The sequence below is a fragment of the Bos indicus genome, chromosome 20, assembly GCF_029378745.1.
Source record: "Bos indicus isolate NIAB-ARS_2022 breed Sahiwal x Tharparkar chromosome 20, NIAB-ARS_B.indTharparkar_mat_pri_1.0, whole genome shotgun sequence".
Taxonomy (NCBI): domain Eukaryota; kingdom Metazoa; phylum Chordata; class Mammalia; order Artiodactyla; family Bovidae; genus Bos; species Bos indicus.
In genome coordinates, this window is record NC_091779.1 from 54,605,087 (window position 1) to 54,627,328 (window position 22,242).

The window sequence follows — 22,242 nt, forward strand, 5'->3', positions numbered from 1 at the left end:
GAATATTGAAGTGAGTAGCCTTTCCCTTCTCCAGGGGATCTTCCCAACCGAGGGGTCAAACCCAGATCTCCCGCACTGCGGGCAGATTCTTTACCAGCTGAATCACAAGGGAAGCCCAAGAATACTGGAGTAGATAGCCCATCCCTTCTCCAGCAGATCTTCCTGACCCAGGAATCAAACCAGGGTCTCCTGCATTGCAGGTGGATTCTTTACCATCTGAGCTATCAGGGATGCCCCCAGAGGCTTCTGGGGAGAAAGCAAATTATCCAAGATGCCATGTTCAGGCTCTCTCGCTCCATGTTTTGTAAATAATGACTATGTAAGAGCTGAGCTTGTTTATAGCACTGCGCATGCACACCACGAGGTACCTGCTTGGTCACCAGCTGCTGTGTGCAGTACCCATACCTGAGCTCCATCTAAAGAAACCGAGGCATTAATGCTGCATCAGGGCTGTGTCCCTTGGGTCAGCCATGAGAGGAGAGAATATAGTGTGTCTACTGCTGGGGCTGCTGCGTCAGCCAGGAGAGAAAAAACGTGCCAGCAGTTCCAAAGGCTCCTCCAGTCTCCTCGCAGACTTAGCTCAGACCTTGCCTACCCTGGGTTCAGTGAACAGTGCGCACAGTGTAAACAGCAAGACAATTGGCATCGCAAATAGGATCAGCAGTTCGCTGTTCTGTACAGTTAACATTTCTGGGTTACCTAAGTAGTCTCTGTGTATGCTTCCATGTCTCCAGTTCTGGGTTTACAAATCCTGGTATAAAATTCACTTTGTTAAAATATCTAGCAGGGTTTCTATTTATCCTCATTGCACTATATGTGGTTACTATCTCTCAAAATGTAACTGTGTCTATGCTTATTTGTTAAGTGGTGGCTGACTCTTTGTGACCCCATGGATGGTAGCCTGCCAGGTTCTAATGTCCATGGAATTCTCCAGGCAAGAATACTGGAGTGGGTTTCCATTTCCTTCTCCAGGCATCTTTCCCACCCAAGGATTGAACTCATGTCTCCTGCATTGACAGGCGAGTTTTTTTGTTTTTGTTTTTGTTTTGTTTTTGCCACTGAGCCACCTGAGAAGACCCGTAAGTATAATTAAATATCCCAAATCCTAAACCCATACTACCACTATCATTTATACAGCCTGGAAAATAAACTGACCAAATATATTCCACTTGGTTTAATCTATCATCTTCTTTCCTATTAGATGGAATTAGTCACTGAAACACTCAGCATCTCCCAATGAATTATGATCTATTGTTTTTATTTCAAAAATATTGTACCTGTTTGAGTTTATCTCTCTCTTTGTAATTGATCATCTCAATGGCTTCATAATTCAAGTTTTTATTGTTCAGAAGTAAGATACATTGTCAGTGCCTCAGCTGTAAACTATAGTTAGATGTCTTAAACATATATAAACATAGGAAATGAGATTACTCCAGAGAGCTAACTGCAGTATAAACAGATGCTTGGAGACAGTGAGGGGAAAATTGGACACAGCCTAGTTTGGTTGGAGAATAATGCTTACTCTAAGAGTAATAATGAATGATAGGGATAAAAATGTAGAATGAGGACAAACTGCAGAGGATTTTTAATAGATCTCAAACTGACTGAGCAGACATAGAAAATGTTATTGAATTGCACAGACATATCGATCACTGGGCTTCCCTGGTGGCTCAGTTAGTAAAGAATTCACCTGCAGTGCAGGAAACCCAGGTTCGATCCTAGGGTCAGGAAGATCCCCTGGAGAAAGAAATGGCAACCCACTCCAGTATTCTTGCCTGGGAAATCCCATGAACAGAGGAGCCTGCTGGGCTACAACTCATAAGGTTGAAAGAGCTGGACAGGGCTTAATGACTAAACCACCACCACCATCAATCATTACTCTCAGAAACTAATATAGTAAATTGACAATAAAAATATGGTTTGCATCTGTTACTAGAATCAGGGAAAAGCATGATTTGTACCAGAATGCTGTGCTGGGCACACTTCAGATCTTCCAAAATAGAAACATTCATGGCCCATCTGTCTGAATTATTGGCTCCTGACACCATAGACACAAGCGTTGTTGCTGTTTCCTAATCTATGGAAGCTCCCTCACCCAATGTTACAAAACCTCCCGAGGGTGGCATACACTTATGACTGGGAATATGAAGGACAAGCCATAGTGGCTCAACTGGGAGGTCTCCAAGAGACAAAACTCAGAGCTCTCCATGTTATCAGCAAGCTGAAGATCCTGTTGTAAAAATTGCATCACAGTGAAAAATTATCCCTCTTCCCAATCGTATGTCCCCCTGTTTCTCTTTCCTGCAGGTAATTGTTCAGAGTGCATTCAACTAACTGGATCTTCAAGCAACTCAGAATCTCAGAATCTGTTTCCCAGGGAACCAAACTTAAGAGACCAGGCGTGGTCCTTGGAAGGAGACCTTGAAATGTGGCCTTGGAACTGGAGAGTCTGAAAGCAGACTGGCACTGATGAAAACCTCATCACCAGCTGAAGCTAGACAACAGTATAGCCCCACACATTCTACAGTACTACCACAAAACTGTTACAGGGCAACTGGAAGGTTTTCACTATTGGTAAATTGTGTGGGTAGAAGTGAAGAGTACATGATGGGTGTGATGTCTCAGATGTTTCTGCAATTTTGAGAAGTGTTCACTACAAAAATTAAAGAAGCAGATGGCTTAGCAGGGAGATATCAAGGCATTGAAGGAAAACAGTGGAAGGCTTGGAGTGTTTAATCAAAATCTGGAATCAAAAAGAGACATCCATGAGGCTTCCTTTGGCAGCTAATAAAGGAATATTCCTATATTCCTAGGACAGAAAAAAGGTAAGGATCAAGCCCAGGGGAAAATACAGGGTTAAGAGGGTTTAGAAGAAGGTTGAAAGAGCACATAAAGCAGGTCAGATATGACAATGTCAAGTTCCTAAGGTGACACATGATTCTGAAACTTAGGTTGGGAACAACATGTTTGTGCCCTTGTAATTATTGAAGCTCAGAATTTCTTGTACCTTCTTAGCTTTAAAATGTAGTCCACTGTTTCTTGGAAAAGTGAATGTACCTTTCTTGCTGGAAAATAATGCAGAAACATCTGCCTTACAAGACAGGATATGTCACCCTTGCCTTCACCTCTATTTCCAGCCATTAAGCCATTAACTAAGGTGATATCAAAAATATACTTGTCCTGGAAATGCTGGATCAGTCAAGGAGGGAAGTAACTATGCCATGAAGGGGTCACAGAATCTAGTCAACACGTATTGACCATTTCTAACAGAGTATACATGGAACTGGATTCTGGGATGGTCAGCACAAGGGAAGATGACAGAATATAAAGTTGAATAAAGCAGAGTTTAACAGTTTGAAAGTCCTCCCCCATGATACAGAACTTGTATTGGCAAAATCTCAGGAGCCAGTGAAAATATACTTTGAAAACTTGAAAAAAGTGATGATCCACACTGAGGTGATATGCCAAAATTACTATGGGAGAAGTGGAAGAAGTAACCAAAGAAAGTGGAATGCTGTATGAGATCAGAAATCCATTCTCTGTTTGTATTCTGTAGGAGGACCTAGAGGCCAGCACATTTACCATAATGATTAGTGAACACAACTGAGAGGGGCGCCACCATCATTGACAAACTCATTAGAGGGTCTTCTCGATAAGTGAGGGCTGAAGGGAGGAGATGTGGTTGCAGACTCGGAGTCCCCGGTAACAATGAGAAAATAGATCTCTAAAATCATAGAGGTCAGAAGGTGGTGATTATTAATCAGAAGTAAGATTAGTCAAGTCATTTTAATGAGTAGCAGCATCTGATTGGCATCCAGGGGTAGCTGACCTGCAATGAGTATTGAAGATGATTAAAAAAATATTTCAAGCCTAGGGCCAGAATGATGCATATTCAACAAAGCTAGTGCTTCATCTATAGGAAGACATCAAGCATGTATAGTTCAGGAAGTGGCATGCACCTGACTCAATTAAAAACACAATAACTTGTCCCTTTTTTTTTTTAATTTAGCACAGTTTTCAAACTGAGAACTTGGTGACTAAAGAGAGGTCCAACTCCTCAGAAGAAAGGATCATACAATGCCATAGCAGCACAGAAAGTGAATATTATATTGATCCAACTTATTCTTTTACAAAGCGAGATACAACCTTTACAAAAGCATCCATAAACTGAAAACAGATAAATATTCAGACATTTTGAGGACTGTGGATAGACGGTTAAAGTTAACATGACTACATAGGAATAGAAATAGCATCATGGTCTCCTAATAAAGGAGTGCATTAGTTTTCTATGGCTGCTGTTACACATTATTACAATCTTGGTGGCTAAAAGCAAAATAAATTTATTATTTTACAGTTCTAGAGGTCAGAAGCCTGAAATGCTTCTTACTGTTCTCATCAAAGTTATTTCCAAGGCTGTATTACTTTCTGAAGCTTTAGGGGGTGAATCCATTTTGTTGCTTTTCCAGCTTCTAGTGAAAGTGAAAGTGTTAGCCACTCAGTCGTGTCCGATTCTTTGTGACACTATGGGCTGTAGACCACCAGGTTCCTCTGTCCATGGAATTCTCCAGGTGAGAATACTGGAGTGGGTTGCCATTTCCTTCTCCAGGAGATCTTCTTGACCCAGGGATTGAATCCGGGTGTCCCACATTGCAGGCAGACTTTTTACTGACTGAACAACCAGGGGAACCCTCCATCTTCTATAGGCCACCCATATCCCTTTACTAGTGAATCTCTACTTCCATCTTCAAAGTCAGCAACACATGGCCTAATTCACACATATTTCTGTGACCTTGACTCCAATCTCTGACTGACTCTCTGCTTCTTTATTCTACTTTTAAGGATTCTATCCCCCCCGATAATCCAGGATAATTAGCCTATCTCCAGGACAGTTGATAAGCAACATTAATTTCATTTGTCCTCTTAATTCCCTATTACCATATAACAAGATGTTTATAGGTTTGAGTGATTAGGACATGAACAACTTTAGGATGCCTTTATTCTGCCCATCAGAGAAAGAATGATGTCTGGTCTGGCATATGGTGAATCAGTATGTCAACAGAACCACTCAACCTTCATTTTCCTAAACTCCTAGTATATAATTGGAATGGATACCTTTTATTGTTGTAGAACCACAAGTAATTTTCTTGATCTATGTATGAATACAGAGCTAATTAGTGGGGACAGCCAAGTAGAAGTCTTTGAAATCACCCAAATTATTGTCCAAGAAAGGAGATGATAACCATATCATATCAGAGGGAAATAGCTCTGTGTATCACTAACCTTAAAGACCCACATGATTCAGTTTTGATGTATCTTATTGCATCCCCATTTAATTCACTCTTTTATTCCATACAAACCAAATGGATCTGAAAGACAACAGGGTACTACACAAACTCAACCAAACTGAAGTCCTATTGGAAGTTCTTCTGCCAGTCAAACTGGACTAGGATACAGAGTATACAGTCATTCACTTTTTCCTTCCCTATGAGAAATAATAACCAAAAGCAGTTCAAAATCATATGAGATAGATAGGAATATACAGTTATATTCTTGCCTCAGAACTATGTTAACTCTCTTGCCTTTGAAGAAATTTAGTTCAAAAGGAACTGGGGCATATGTTCAGTTCACAGAGTAACAGAATATTTATTATTTTGATTATATTGTGTCATTTGAGCCAAATGATGGATAAGTACATATACTCAAGGTCTTAATGAGATATTTATGCTCCAGATCGAAAGACAAACCCTAAGAAGATTTAGAAGGAGATCAATAAAGTTTTAGGGAGTTAATCATTTGGGAACACTGAAAAATTCCCTCCAAATAAAAGTCAAATCATTGATCATATTTCAAATTTCCCTCCACTAAGAAAGAATGGAAATTCTTGGTAGGTCTCTTCAGGAGGTGGCAACAACTTGCCCCAGAGCTTGGAATAGTGTTCCAATCAAATTATCAAGTGACAAGGAAGGCTGTCAGCTTTGAGTGAGACAAGAGGAAGACATCCCTCAGCAGATGCAGGCTGAAGTGCAAGGACACTGCCTATTGATCTGTACAAGACGGGAGGCTCTGTTGTAATGCGGTGTGTGTGGCAGAATGAGTTATGGCAAAAGCCAATAGGAAGATTCCTATGAAGGTCACTAGTGTCCTGGAACAAGGCCATGTGATCTGTACCATTGAAATACATGTCATTTGAAAAACAGAAAAAAGAAACTTTGGGAAACTTTGTTTCAGGAAAAGAAAAAAAAAAAGTAAAAGGGAACAGATTTATCCTTCCATTTGATAAAACAACCACCATAAAAAATAAGAAAAAATGGTTTTTAAGATCTAACCATCAAAAATGAAGAACAATGATCCCTGAGAAAAGGAGAGCAAACAAGGTTGGTCCTACAATTGTCTTAGCTTGTTGCCTTGGGAGATTTGGTATATATATCCTTATGGACACTTTTGCATGGATAGTTGAAGTAGCTTTACCTGTAATCAACAAGACAGAGAAACAATCCAAATGTTAATCAACAGAAGAGCTGATAAATTGTGTGATATTCATACAATGGAATCTCTTTAATTAGCAATAAAGAATGAATGGTCTATGACAGTGGTCCCCAACCTTTTTGGCAACAGGGATCAGTTTTGTGGGGGACAATTTTTTTACAGACTGAGCAGGGATGGGGAATGGTTTCTGGATAATTCTCATAAGGAGCACACAACCTAGGTCTCTCATGCACAGTTCACAGTAGGGTTCGTGCTCCTATGAGAATCCAGTGCTGCTGATGAACTGATTTCAATGCCCAGAGATTACTACTAGAAAACCAAATTTACTTGATCAAGCACTGACTTCTTAAATATATTTACAGATGCATTTAATGAGCCATCTAAGGTGGAGAACTAATAAAAGCATTTAGACTCCTAACCAAAAGAAAACTAAAACACATTGCCGGAAAAGTTCATGGATACACTGAGGGGAAACAGATATTAAGACAAAATAAAATATATGTTCCTCAAATACTTTAAAGTACACTTGTCATTATAAAGATAATTTATTAAAGATAATAATTTATTTGAGCTACCTTTGTGACATAAATTAGAAATTACTAAACAAAAGATAAAGAAGTAAAATTGGACATAGTAAGCAGCCCTGGAAATTCAACTGAAAATATTGATAAATTAAAATAGAGATAAGAAATTATACTTTTGTGCATGTTAGAAGCAACAAATTAATACATCACATATATATCTATGTTCATATGTACTATACATTGTTATGATATAATAGTTTTGAATTTTTTTAAAGAAAAGGAGAACAAGTAGCAAAAATGGAAACAGTTGAAGACAAACAAGAGATAAAGTCAGCAAACACTTCCATGGGCAAATGGATGCAGGAAATTCAGGGAAAATATTTTGTTTAAATGTTAAGTAATATAGAGAGATAAAAATGCCAACACCAAGGAAATAAACAAATGACATAAACAAATGAAAGAGAGAGAGAGAGACTTGGTGAAATAAATGACATAGGATAATTCCAGAACTAACAAAAGATTAAAAGTCCTCAAATTTAAAGGATTTTTTTAAAAAAGTGCTAAATAGGATATATAAAAAAATACACAACTACTCTTAAGAAATACTTAAAAAATTCTAAAGACCAGAAGAAAACTATTAAAACATTCCAGAGAGCTGTTACTCTAATAAGAAATCAGTCACATTGATATCAGATGTTTTATTAGCAATGTAGTAAATGTCACCAATCTGATTAAGTCACCAAATATGAGCAAACAGGCAAATAATATTTTTATGATAATAAATACAATTAAATTTAAGGTTATATATATATATATATTTTTTTTTTTTACACCAAACTTCTCTTTATATGTAAAGAACTATAAATAAATTATCAAACATATAGGTTCTTTGTATGTTCAAACAGCAAGGATATTTTCTGGATATATGAAGAGATATTTTTGGATACATGGATATAAACACATCCCTTTTCCAGAAGCTGTTGCTGCTGCTAAGTCACTTCAGTTGTGTCCGACTCTATGCGACCCCATAGACGGCAGCCCACCAGGCTCCCCCGTCCCTGGGATTCTCCAGGCAAGAACACTGGAGTGGGTTGCCATTTCCTTCTCCAATGCATGAAAGTGAAAAGTGAAAGGGAAGTCGCTCAGTCATGTCCGACTCTTAGCGACCCCATGGACTGCAGCCTACCAGGCTCCTCCGTCCCTGGGATTTTCCAGGCAAGAGTAGTAGAGTGGGGTGCCATTGCCGTCTCCGTTTCCCAGAAGAGTAGCACTCTAAAATGATTCAAGAACATTTCTATATGAGGTATGAAGGGTAAATGTTAGCAAGAAAATATAAAATATTGTGGAAAGGAACAGAAAGATGACAGGCAGAGAAGGTATAGGCAGTGTCTCAAGACACTAAATATCTAAGACCTAAAATATATGAGGAATGTCTATATTTCAAATAAATAAATGAAATATTGGCATTGCATTTAAATCTCAATAAAGCAGAGACATTATTCTTTTTTAAAATTATTTATTTTAATTGGAGGCTAACTACTTTACAATATTGTGGTGGTGGTTTTTGCCACACATAGACATGAATCAGCCATGGGTGTACATGTGTCTCCCCATCCTGAACCACACTCCAATTTCCCCTCCCCAATTATTCTTAATATTTCACTAAAAAGAAACAAACAATGACAGAAATACATGATCTTTAAAAGGTCAGACTTCCAGAAATTGATTTGGTAAGGAGAAAAACCCAGGCACTAGACATCAGAGTTCAAATTTGCCACAAGAGTGGAGAAGTAGGGGATTCCTGAACCACTCTGAGTGTTAGTCGCTCAGTCATGTCTGACTAGCCTACTAGGCTCCTCTGTCCATGGAATTCCCCAGGTAAGAATACTGGAGTGGGTAGCCATTCCCTTCTCCAGGGGATCTTCCCGACCCAGGGACTGAAACCTGGGTTTCTTGTATTGCATGCAGATTCTTTACCATCTGAACCTCCAAGGAACCACTTTTGGGAACCAAGCATAATGAATACTTTCATAATTTAGGATGGCTTCATTTTTCACTAAAAGCTTCCTAAGATTATTTCTGTTTATGGATAGGAATTTTACAATGTCATTGCACAATGAATGTAACAGATGTACACAGTTCACTGTATAATGTAAGAATTCCCCTGGATTTTGCCATAAACATCTTCATTGATCCATTCACTAAAAATTTATTGAATGTATTCTTAGTACCAAATCAGTATTTCCATTGTGAAGTATGAGTAGGAATGATACAAAATCATGCCAGGGACTAGAGGAGAGGAACTGATGTCTTCAAAAAAGGAGATGGTGTGACTCGACTGCCATAGAGGTGGTGTCATCTGAATATCTGAGATTATTGATATTTCTCCAGGCAATCTTGATTCCAGCTTGTGCTTCATCCAACCTGGCATTTTGCTTGATGTACTCTGCGTATAAGGCAAGTAAGCAGGGTGACAATATACAAACTTGAGGTACTTCTTTCCCAAGTCAGAACCAGTCTGATATTCCATGTCTGGTTCTAACTGTTACTTCTTGAACTACATACAGATTCTCCAGATGAAGAAAGTGAAGAAGAACTAAAGAGCCTCTTGATGAAGGTGAAAGAGGAGAGGGAAAAATTTGGCTTAAAACTCAACATTCAAAAAACTAAGATCTTGGCACCCAGTCCCATCACTTCATGGCAAATAGATGAGGAAACAATAAAAACAGTGACAGACTTTATTTACTTGGGCTCCAAAATCACTGCAGATGGTGACTGAAGCCATGTAATTAAAATATGCTTACTCCTTGGAAGACAAGCTATGACCAACTTAGACAGCATTTTAAAAAGCAGAGACATTACTTTGCCAACAAAAGTCCATCTAGTCAAAGCTATGCTTTTTCCAGTAGTCATGTACAGTTGTGAGATTCGGACCGTAAAGAAGGCTGAGAGCCAAAAAAAATTGGTACTTTGAACTGTGATGTTTCAGAAAGACTCTTGAGAGTCCGCTGGACTACAAGGAAATCAGATCAGTCAATCTTAAAGGAAATCAATCCTCAATATTCATTGGAAGGACTGATGCTGAAGCTGAAGCTCCAATACTTTGGCCACCTGATGCGAAGAGCCAACTCCTTAGACAAGACCCTGAGGCTGGGCAAGATTGAAGGCAGAAGGAGAAGGGGACAACAGAGAATGAGATCATTGGATGGCATCATCAACTCGATGGACATGAGTTTGAGCAAGCTCTGGGATTTGGTAAAGGACAGGGAATCCTGGCGTGCAGCCAGGGCTGCATAGGGCTCAGCTTTCTTTCTGGTCCAACTCTCACATCCATACATGACTAATGGAAAAACAATAGCTTTGACTAGATGGACCTTTATTGGCAAAGTAATGTTTCTGCTTTTTAATATGCTGTCTAGGTATTCAGAAGAATCCTTAATTAAATACCAAAAAAAAAAAAAAAAAGAGAGAATATCAATAAAAATAGCAATTTTCACTACCTTCAGAGCAAAAATAAAGGTTGGAAGGTTATAACAAGCAAAATGTATTATTTTATTATAAATAATGAAAAATACCTATTTTCAGTTAATACGATTTGATTCAATTCCTCACAAACTCTCATTATTGAGGCATAAGAAGAAATGAAGTTCTGACATATGCTACAATTTGGATGAATCTTAAAATATTATGCTAAGTGAAAAAGGCAGTCAACAATGGGCAAATATTGCATGGTTTCACTTTTAAAAATTATCCAGAACAGAAAAAATTGTAGAGACAAGAGAGTGAACCAAATTACCATGATCTGGGCTAGAAGAAATGAGAAGTCATAGTTTAATAGGTATAAAACTTCTGTTTAGGGTAGTGAAGAAGTTACAAAAATAGATGTGATGTTATATAACATTACAAAGGTAATTAAGGCCACTGAATTGCATACCTAAAAATGGTTAAGATGTATATTTTATATCACATATATTTTTACGTGATAAAATATTAAATTGTAATTTAAGAGTAAGTTATATATACCCATTACTCTTATAATGCATACAAACACAGTTAGCTACTACTTTTAAAGCCCTCTAGCTAAAATAATGCCACAGAAGTGTTAACTACAAAAATATTTAAACCAGACGATGAAGATGCAGACAACGATAATATACATAAGTGGTTATGTTATTAAAAGTTCAAAAGATAATTTAAAATGAATGATTACATCTTATTTCAAAAAGAAGCAATATTTCATGAAGTTGTGATAGTCAGTGTATAGTTTATTTTATTAATTTTCAAAATAAACATACCAAAAGTAGAGAAAATTTTTAAAAATTTCACACCACGATGGTAAGTTAGACTTTATATAAAATATTCCATTTCTTTACTAATATCTCTTTTCCTTGAATTTTAAAGTATTGTTTGAAATTAAAACTATTTTATCATCCTTCAGTTCAGTTCAGTTCAGTCACTCAGTCGTGTCTGACTCTATGCGACCCCAAGAATCGCAGCACGCCAGGTCTCCCTGTCCATCACCAACTCCCAGATTTCACTCAGACTCATGTCCATCGAGTCAGTGATGCCATCCAGCCATCTCATCCTCTGTCGTCTCCTTCTCCTCCTGCCCCCAATCCCTCCCAGCATCAGAGTCTTTTCCAATGAGTCAACTCTCCGCATGAGGTGGCCAAAGTACTGCAGTTTCAGCTTTAGCATCATTCCTTCCAAAGAAATCCCAGGGCTGATCTCCTTCAGAATGGACTGGTTGGATCTCCTTGCAGTTCAAGGGACTCTCAAGAGGCTTCTCTAACACCACAATTCAAAAGCATCAATTCTTCGGCGCTCAGACTTCTTCACAGTCCAAATCTCACATCCATACATGATTACTGGAAAAACCATAGCCTTGACTAGATGAACCTTTGTTGGCAAAGAAATGTCTCTGCTTTTGAATATGCTATCTAGGTTGGTCATAACTTTCCTTCCAAGGAGTAAGCGTCTTTTAATTTCATGGCTGCAGTCACCATCTGCAGTGATTTGGGAGCCCCAAAAAATAAAGTCTGACACTGTTTCCACTGTTTGCCCAACTATTTCCCATGAAGTGATGGGACCAGATGCCATGATCTTCGTTTTCTGAATGTTGAGCTTTAAGCCAACTTTTTCAGTCTCCACTTTCACTTTCATCAAGAGGCTCTTTAGTTCCTCTTCACTTTCTGCCATAAGGGTGATGTCATCTGCATATCTGATGTTTTGATATTTTTCCCGGCAATCTTGATTCCAGCTTGTGCTTCATCCAGCCCAGCCTTTCTCATGATGTACTCTGCATATAAGTTAAATAAGCAGGGTGACAATATACAGCCTTGACGTACTCATTTTCCTATTTGGAACCAGTCTATTGTTTCATGTCCAGTTCTAACTGTTGCTTCCTGATCTGCATACAGATTTCTCAAGAGGCAGGTCAGGTGGTCTGGTATTCCCATCTCTTTCAGAATTTTCCACAATTTATTGTGATCCACACAATCAAAGACTTTGGTATATTCAATAAAGCAGAAATAGATGTTTTTCTGGAACTCTCTTGCTTTTTCCATGATCCAGCAGATGTTGGCAATTTGAACTCTGGTTCCTCTGCCTTTTCTAAAACCAGCTTGAACATCAGGAATTTCATGGTTTACATATTGCTGAAGTCTGGCTTGGAGAATTTTGAGCATTACTTTACTAGCATGTGAGATGAGTGCAATTGAGCATTCTTTGCATTGCCTTTCTTTGGGATTGGAATGAAAACTGATCTTTCCCAGTCCTGTGGCCACTGCTGAGTTTTCCAAATTTGCTGGCATATTGAGTGCAGCACTTTCACAGCATCATCTTTCAGGATTTGAAATAGCTCAACTGGAATTCCATCACCTCCACTAGCTTTGTTCGTAGTGATGCTTTCTAAGGCCCACTTGACTTCACATTCTAGGATGTCTGGCTCTAGATGAATGATCACACCATCGTGATTATCTGGGTCATGAAGATCTTTTCTGTACAGTTCTTCTGTGTATTCTTGCCACCTCTTCTTAATAGCTTCTGCTTCTGTTAGGTCCATACCATTTCTGTCCTTTATCCAGCCCATCTTTGCATGAAATTTTCCCTTTGTATCTCTAATTTTCTTAAGAGATCTCTAATCTTTCCTAGAAGTCTACTTCTGTTGTTTTCCTCTATTTCTTTGCATTGATCGCTGAGGAAGGCTTTCTTATCTCTTCTTGCTATTTTTGCAACTCTGCATACAGATGCTTATATCTTTCCTTTTCTCCTTTGCTTTTTGCCTCTTTTCTTTTCCCAGCTATTTGTAAGGCCTCCTCAGACAGCCATTTTGCTTTTTTGCATTTCTTTTCCTTGGGGATGGTCTTGATCCTTGTCTCCTGTACAATGTCACGAACCTCAGTCCATAGTTCATCCGGCACTCTATTTATCACATCTAGTCCCTTAAATCTATTTCTCACTTCCACTGTATAACCATAAGGGATTTGATTTAGGTCATACCTGAATGGTCTAGTGGTTTTCCCTACTTTCTTCAATTTAAGTCTGAATTTGGCAATAAGGAGTTCATAATCTGAACCACAGTCAGCTCCCGGTCTTGCTTTTGTTGACTGTATAGAGCTTCTCCATTTTTGGCTGCAAAGAACATAATCAATCTGATTTCGGTGTTGACTATCTGGTGATGTCCATGTGTGGAGTCCTTTCTTGTGTTGTTGGAAGAGGGTGTTTGCCATGACCAGTGCATTTTCTTGGCAAAACTCTATTAGTCTTTGCCCTGCTTCATTCTGTATTCCAAGGCCAAATTTGCCTATTACTCCAGGTGTTTCTTGACTTCCTACTTTTGCATTCCAGTCCCCTATAATGAAAAGGACATCTTTTTTGCATGTTAGTTCTAAACGGTCTTGTAGGTCTTCATGGAACTGTTCAACTTCAGCTTCTTCAGAGTTACTGGTTGGGGCATAGACTTGGATTACTGTGATATTGAATGGTTTGCCTTGGAAATGAATGGAGATCCTTCTGTCGTTTTTGAGATTGCACCCAAGTACTGCATTTCGGACTCTTTTGTTGACCATGATGGCTACTCCATTTCTTCTGAGGATTCCTGTCTGCAGTAATAGATATAATGGTCATCTGAGTTAAATTCACCCATTCCAGTCCATTTGAGTTCACTGATTCCTAGAATGTCTACATTCACTCTTGCCATCTCTTGTTTGACCACTTCCAATTTGCCTTGATTCATGGACCTGACATTCCAGGTTCCTATGCAATATTGCTCTTTACAGCATCGGACCTTGCTTCTATCACCAGTCACATCCACAGCTGGGTATAGTTTTTGCTTTGGCTCCATCCCTTCCTTCTTTCTGGAGTTATTTCTCCACTGATCTCCAGTAGCATATTGGGAACCTACTGACCTGGGGAGTTCCTCTTTCAGTATCCTATCATTTTGCCTTTTCATACTGTTCATGGGGTTCTCAAGGCAAGAATACTGAAGTGGTTTGCCATTCCCTTCTCCAGTGGACCACATTCTGTCAGATCTCTCCACTATGACCAGCCCCTCTTGGTTTGCCCCACGGACATGGCTTAGTTTCATTGAGTTAGACAATGCTGTGGTCCTAGTGTTATTAGATTGACTAGTTTTCTGTGAGTATGGTTTCAGTGTGTCTGCCCTCTGATGCCCTCTTGCAACACCTTAGTATCATGATAAAATAATTGATGAATGATAAAGTCTTAGTATTACAATGTCTGTTTTCTCTCTTTTACTTTTTTTAAATACCTTGTCAAAATACCTGCTCAGAGCCAATTCCAGGCCCAGCACTCTCTATATGTGTTATCTTAAATGATTTATTTTACCTTCCTGAGATGTGTATTAGGTGCAGACAGAATAGAACCACCCTCTGGGCAGGGAAAGGAGTCCAGGAAGGCTTCATGGTCTAGTGACATCTAAACTGAATTTCGAGGTTCTTACAGTAAAGAAATGAGTGTATCATCATCTGATATTCTTTACTCCTTCCCCACCTCGATGATTTTACATATGGCATTCATTATTTTGTAAAAATGTCCTTTCACATCCTTTTGAAACATAATAGAACTTCACTAGAAAGAAATTTGATCTAAATTTGACTCCTTAAAAGTTTTGTAGACACTGGACACAAGAAAGTATTCACTCTCCTTTTCCTTCATAGCTAGTGCTACTCAAATCTTTTTTTTTTTAATATTGCTGTACCTGCTCTGCACAGAAGTACTAGACTATAAAAATTACTACCGCAAAAGACAATCTCAATAACCGATGGGAAAAGCCCAATTGTTCTGTGATTTTTAGCATGTTTGTCAAAACATTAAAATGTATTTTTCTGCTGCTTATAAATGTACAGAGAGATGAAAAATAGAAAAAGGTATAGTTAGAATCTGTACTGTAAATATAAAACATTAGAACCGTTGAGAATTAAGCTGTTTCAATTTTTTTTTTAATGTGTCAAAAATAGTTTGAAGAGTTCCTGATCATTTTATAATATTAATACTTGCACTATTTGAATTACTTCAAATATTTTATCCTTTGTGCTTTAAATGTTTGTGAAATACTGCTTAGCACTCCGTTCATGTACTGTTTTTTTGTGACTCACTCCTCATGGGACATCTTCATCCTTTTGCTTACAATAACTTTTCTTGTACATTATTTCAACGACATTGTCTTACAAGTTCTCTGGGTAAGACCTAGTCTCTCAAACATGTCCTGCTACTATTCCCACAGTCAGCTGTTTCTTCTATAACTCTCTTTCATCCTATTAGAATTTTATCTTCAGTGTTATCACACTAGACTTCTTTGCTACACTTTCATCTTTGTTGGACAATTTCCTTTCTCAATTATTTATTTGTTAAAATGTCACATGGGTTTATCACTGAGAGACAAAAAGGCAACACAACTGCACACCTTGCTGTCTGTTTACAAACTGAATAAGATGCACTAAAATGCATAAGATGATCAGTTGCTAAAAATGCAATGACTGATCCTTGATCTTCATGCACATTTGTTATTTATATGGTATTTTCTGATTAAAGACCTGATTAGTGATGTTTGTATTTTATGCAGTTACTCAGTTTGTGTACTATAACAACTGAATTCAAGTTTTATTGCTGAGGGATTGGTGTTAGTTAAGTAAACCTGAGAGGCTGAATTCTGTGTACATCAGAACTGTGCAAAGTGAGGACTGCCTGAATAAGCAGTTTACAATGCTCTTCTCTAGTACTATATAAAAACATTTTCAAATCAAATTTAAAGAGAATTTCTAGTGAACTCCTGTATTATCACCTTTTAGTTTCTCAAAGAAACATTCTATCTATGTGTTTATTCATGTCTACCCATTGATCTATCTACCAATTTATACTTTCATCAGTTTTGTATAAATTTATTTCACAATTAATTGAAAATATTAAATCCTTCTCTAAATATTTCAGTATGCTAATCATTAAAAATAATTTAATATTTGGGTCAGTAGTTCTTACTTTTTATAAAAGCTTTACACAAATGAAATACTTACTTCAAAAGTCTACATTCTTTCTGATTTGAAAAATGCATGCACTTATGGAAATCTAATTGTTTTATATATCAATTTCAATGATGTATAAAACATTCCTACTCCCTCAGAATTCCCTGTCATGTTCAGTTCAGTTCAGTCGCTCAGTTGTGTCTGACTCTTTGTGACCCCATGAATCACAGCATGCCAGGCTTCCCTGTCCATCACCAACTCCCAGAGTTCACTCAAACTCATGTCCATTGAGTCGGTGATGCCATCCAGCCATCTCATCCTCTGTTGTCCCCTTCTCCTCCTGCCCTCAATACTTCCCAGCATCAGAGTCGTTTCCAATGAGTCAACTCTTCGCATCAGGTGGCCAAAGTATTGGAGTTTCAGCTTCAGCATCAGTCCTTATGATGCTGTAATAAGGACTGTTCATCAGTCCAATGAACACCCAGGACTGATCTCCTTTAGGACGGACTGGTTGGATCTCCTTGCAGTTCAAGGGAATCTCAAGAGGCTTCTCCAACACCACAGTTCAAAAGCATCAATTCTTCGGCACTCAGCTTTCTTCATAGTCCAACTCTCACATCCATACATGACCACTAGAAAAACAACAGCCTTGACTAGACAGACCTTTGTTGGCAAAGCAATGTCTCTCATTTTTAATATGTTATCTAGGTTAGTCATAACTTTGCTTCCAAGGAGTAAGTGTCTTTTAATTTCATGGCTGCAGTCACCATCTGCAGTGATTTTGGAGCCCCCAAAAATAAAGTCTGCTACTGCTTCCACTGTTTCCCCATCTACTTCCCATGAAGTGATGGGACCAGATGCCATGATCTTTGTTTTCTGAATGTTGAGCTTTAAGCCAACCTTGTCCCTCTCCTCTTTCACTTTCATCAAGAGGCTCTTTAGCTCCTCTTCACTTTCTGCTATGATAGTGGTGTCATCTGCATATCTGAGGTTATTGATACTTCTCCCAGCAATCTTGATTCCAGCTTGTGTTTCTTCCAGCCCAGCGTTTCTCATGATGTACTCTGCATAGAAGTTAAATAAGCAGGGTGACAATATATAGCCTTGACATACTCCTTTTCCTATTTGGAACCAGTCTGTTGTTCCATGTCCAGTTCTAACTGTTGTTTCCTGACCTGCATATAGTTTTTCAAGAGACAGGTCAGGTGGTCTGGTATCCCCATCTCTTTCAGAATTTTCCACAATTTATTGTGATCCACATGGTCAAAGATTTTGGCATAGTCAGTAAAGCAGAAATAGATGTTTTTCTGGAACTCTCTTGCTTTTTCCATGATGCAGTGAATGTTGGCAATTTGATCTCTGGTTCCTCTGCCTTTTCTAAAACCAGCTTGAACATCAGGAAGTTCATGGTTCACATTTTGCTGAAGCCTGGCTTGGAGAATTTTGAGCATTACTTTACTAGCGTGTGAGATGAGTGCAATTGTGCGGTAGTTTGAACATTCTTTGGCATTGCCTTTGTTTGGGTTTGGAAAGAAAACTGACCTTTTCCAGTCCTGTGGCCACTGTTGAGTTTTCCAAATTTGCTGGCATGTTGAGTGCAGCACTTTCACAGCATCATCTTTCAGGATTTGGAATAGCTCAACTGGAATTCCATCACCTCCACTAGCTTTGTTCATAGTGATGCTTTCTAAGGCCCACTTGACTTCACATTCCAGGATATCTGGCTCTAGGTGAGTGATCACACCTTCATGTCATGTATACCCAGTCAATTCCCACATCATTCCCAAAAGATAATTACTCTTTTGATTATTTTTGCATTAGAATTAGTTTTGTCTCTCCTAGAATTCTTATAAATGTAACGTTGTAACTATATTACATATTGTATAATATAAATGGAGTCAAACAGTATATGCTTTTTGTGTCAGTTTGCTCTCAGTCAGTAAAATATTCTGAATCATTCAAATTGTTCTAAAGATCAATAGTACATTCTATGTTCATCTTGCAGAGTTACATTACATTTTAAGACAATGATATATTCAGTCATTCTTCCTATTGACAGAACTTTTAATGTGTTTCCAGATTTTGGTAATTATGAATAAAACTTGCAATGATCATTCCTGTGCAAGTAATTTTGTGAACTTATTTTTATTTATACTTGCTAATTTTGTGAAGTAAAATTGCTGTGAAGGTGTATATTTAGTTTTATGAGAAGCTTCCAGACATTTTTCCATTTTATATTCCTGCCAACAATGTGTAAGTGTCTTGGGTGTTCTACTTTTTTGCCAACATTTGATGTTTCCTGTTTTTATTTTAGATGCTGTACTGGGGAATGTTTTAGTATGAAATTGTGAGCTTAAATTACACATCCTTGATAACTGATGATATTGAGGGCATTTTTCCTGTGCTTTTGGCTATTATAAAGATTTTTATGAATTGTCTGCTTAGATGCTTGCGTACATATTCCGTTACTCAGTCATGTCCAACTCTTTGTGATCCCTTGGACTCCAGCCTGCCAGGCTCCTCCGTCCATGGGATTCTCCAGGCAAGAATACTGGAGTGGGTTGCTGTTTCCCTCCTCCAGAATATCTTCCTGATCCAGGAATTGAAACTGCATCTCTTGAGTCTCCTGAGTTGGGAGGCAGATTCTTTACCAAATATGCCACCTAGAAAGTCCCTAGATGCCTGCACATTTTTATCAAGTTTGTTGCTTTTTATTATTGAATTGCAAAGTTCTTTATATACCAAAAGTGCAGCAGTTTTCACATTCTTTGCTTAAAATTTTCTCCTAGTCTGTGACTTGCTAATTAATTTTTTAGCAATGTGGCTTGGTAAGTATTTATAATGTTGATAAAGTTAAATCATTGACTTTTAATTAATTTTCACTGGAGTATAGTTGATTTACAATGTTGTGTTAGTTTCTGCTGTACAGCAAAGTGAATCAGTCAACATATACCTAAATCCACTCCTTTCCATATTCCATTCCTATATAAGTCACTACAGAGTATTGAGTAGAGTCCCCTGTGCTATACAATGGCCCTTATTAGCTATCTATTTTATGCATAGCAGTGTGTATACGTCAATCTCAATTTCCCAATTTAACCCTTCTCCCCCTTTTCTCCCAAGTAATGGTAATTTTATTTTCTACAAGTGTGATTCTATTCCTGTTTTGTAAATAGGTTCGTTTGTATCTTTTTTTTTTAATTCCATGTATAAGCAATAACATATGATCTTTGTCTTTCTCTAGGTCTATCCATGTCACTGAAAATAGCAGTATTTTGTTCTGTTTTATGGATAATATTCATTGCATATATGTATCACATCTTCTTTATCCATTCCTCCATTGCTGGACATTTTAAGTTATTGATTTTGTTTAAAACTTATTTCCCCCTCCCAAATGTGGAAGATATTCTCTTATGTTTGCTTCTAAAATCTTTATGGGTTTAGCTTTTGTAATCATATCGATGCATTTTTGGAGCTCATTTTTGCTTATAATGTGAAGAAAAGATCCAGAGCCACCTGGATTTTAACATGAATAGCCATATTGTTTGAGCACCATTCCCTGAAAATATTTTCCTTCTCGCATAATATTACATAGTTTTTTTTTTCCCCTAGACATTACTCTGACAATACAAAAATGGACCTATTTCTAGTCATATATTAACTTCATTGCCACTCACGTTGATTAAAAAATATCTGTTGTTAATTCTACTTATTATTTTTTAGAATTCTCAAATTTTCTCCATAAACAATAATGTTATCTGCCAACAGAGAGTGTTTTACCCCTTTGATTTTAACCTTTAAACACAATTTTTTTTTCCTTCCTTAATTTGTCAGGATCTTAAGTAACATTTTCACTAGAATTAAAGAGCTTTAAGAACGCTCACTTGTATCCATCTCTTGAGGTTATTCTACATGTTCACTACTTCATGTGATGTTATTCATGGGATGATTTTGTTGTTATTATTTGGAAACAGGAGAGACTTTAAATTAAAAAAAATTATACATAGCTATAAGCATGTGTATCTCTAGTGATTAAATATTATACAGAGGCCAATGGTAGCTCATCTTGCTAGAACTGCAGAAGAAAATGAAGACTGTTAAACTCAGAAGGAGACTGCTTGAAAGGAATGAAACCTGCAGGAAGTGACCTTATTAAATGTCTCCTTTAATCTTCATTTTAATGTAGTACAGTAATTCTCCACTAATTGAATGATTTTACTTTACTTCTCACAGTTCTTTTGAGCAATATTTTGGCTAGAATTGTGTATTCTATACTTTTAGCTGAAAAAAAATTATCATGTCATTAGTAGCTGGCCAAACATTACCTGGTGATTTATATTCAGGTCTATGCAACATAAAATATAAAATGAAATCATTGCTTTTTCTAGTTTGAATTGGCTTATTTATATCCAAATTTCTTGTTCTTCACAGTATTTTCTGTTTTTCTTGTGAGGCACCATCAACATGTTAGTTAAGCTTGCATTATTCTCTTCAGTTACTTTTCACAGTGGAAATTAAAGCTATACATGACTTGAAAAAAATCTCCTTATCAGTGAACACATTAGTAAACCCCAACTGCAAGTGTCTGGAACCAAGCTAATCAAGATTAATGCATTCATTTAACAGATGGTTACAATGTTATTAAAATGCAAATGATTGGTTTCTGCTAATTGTTCAACATCAGAAACAATTAATCAGGAGATTTTTTTCATTTGCTAATAGGCTTTGTAGAGTTTACCTTCAGAGATTAACATAAAAAAAGACAAATATGTAAATTTCTCTCACTAACCTCAGGAGAGTCAACCAACTTGAAAGAAAAGTAGAATAATGATTATATATTTATAGTAATGGGAAGAATCCTGTTAGTACTGTAATTTGCTCCTGAATTGTTTTGCACCCAATTTAACTAGTCTTCATGTAATTCTGTGTACTGGAATATCTATTCAAAATTAATGGAATGTGGTACCTTACTTTGACTCAGAAGAGACAATCTAACTGCTTGAGTAAATAAACTGAAACATGGTTCTCAACAGAATACCAATTTTGTAACATTGTTGTTCACTCCTTAAGTTGTGTCCAATTTTTTGTGACCCTGGACTGCTGCATGCCAGGTTTCCCTGTCCTTCAGTGTCTCCAGGTGATTGCTCAAACTCCTGTCCATTGAGTCAGTGATGTCATCCAACCATCCCATCCTCTGTTGCTCCCTTCTCCTCCTAGCCTCAATCTTTCCCAGCATCAGGGTCTTTTCCAATGAGTCAGCTCTTCGCATCATGTGGCCAAAGTAACATTGAGGTAAAGAGCATTTCAGATGAAGTCAGTACTGTGAAGCTAAAGCCCAAATAATTCATCCATTCATTTCTCCACTCAATAATTTTTTTACTGAGAGACTTTTGTCTTTCTTTTTTTGTATCATTGTCATTTCTCTGGTAAGCAGAGGCTAAAATCTAATTAGCTGTACAACAGATTTGGGGTGAGAAATACTAGTGGATAATAAAAGGAAGAAGGAATTGGACTAAGGGAGATTTTGGAAGAAAGATGAGATGGAACAAGCCATGCCCTGCAACACTGCCCTGAGAAGTCTTGGCTGGTTCACGGTGGGTACACAGAATGAAAACTTCTCATCAGAAGGGTACCATGTAATCTCCTAGATCACAAGATTTCAAGTGTTAGGAAACTATGATCAGATCTGACCTACCAACCTTTCTTCCCTTCTCTAGCCTTAATTCTCTATTTTTCCATTTACCAAAAGT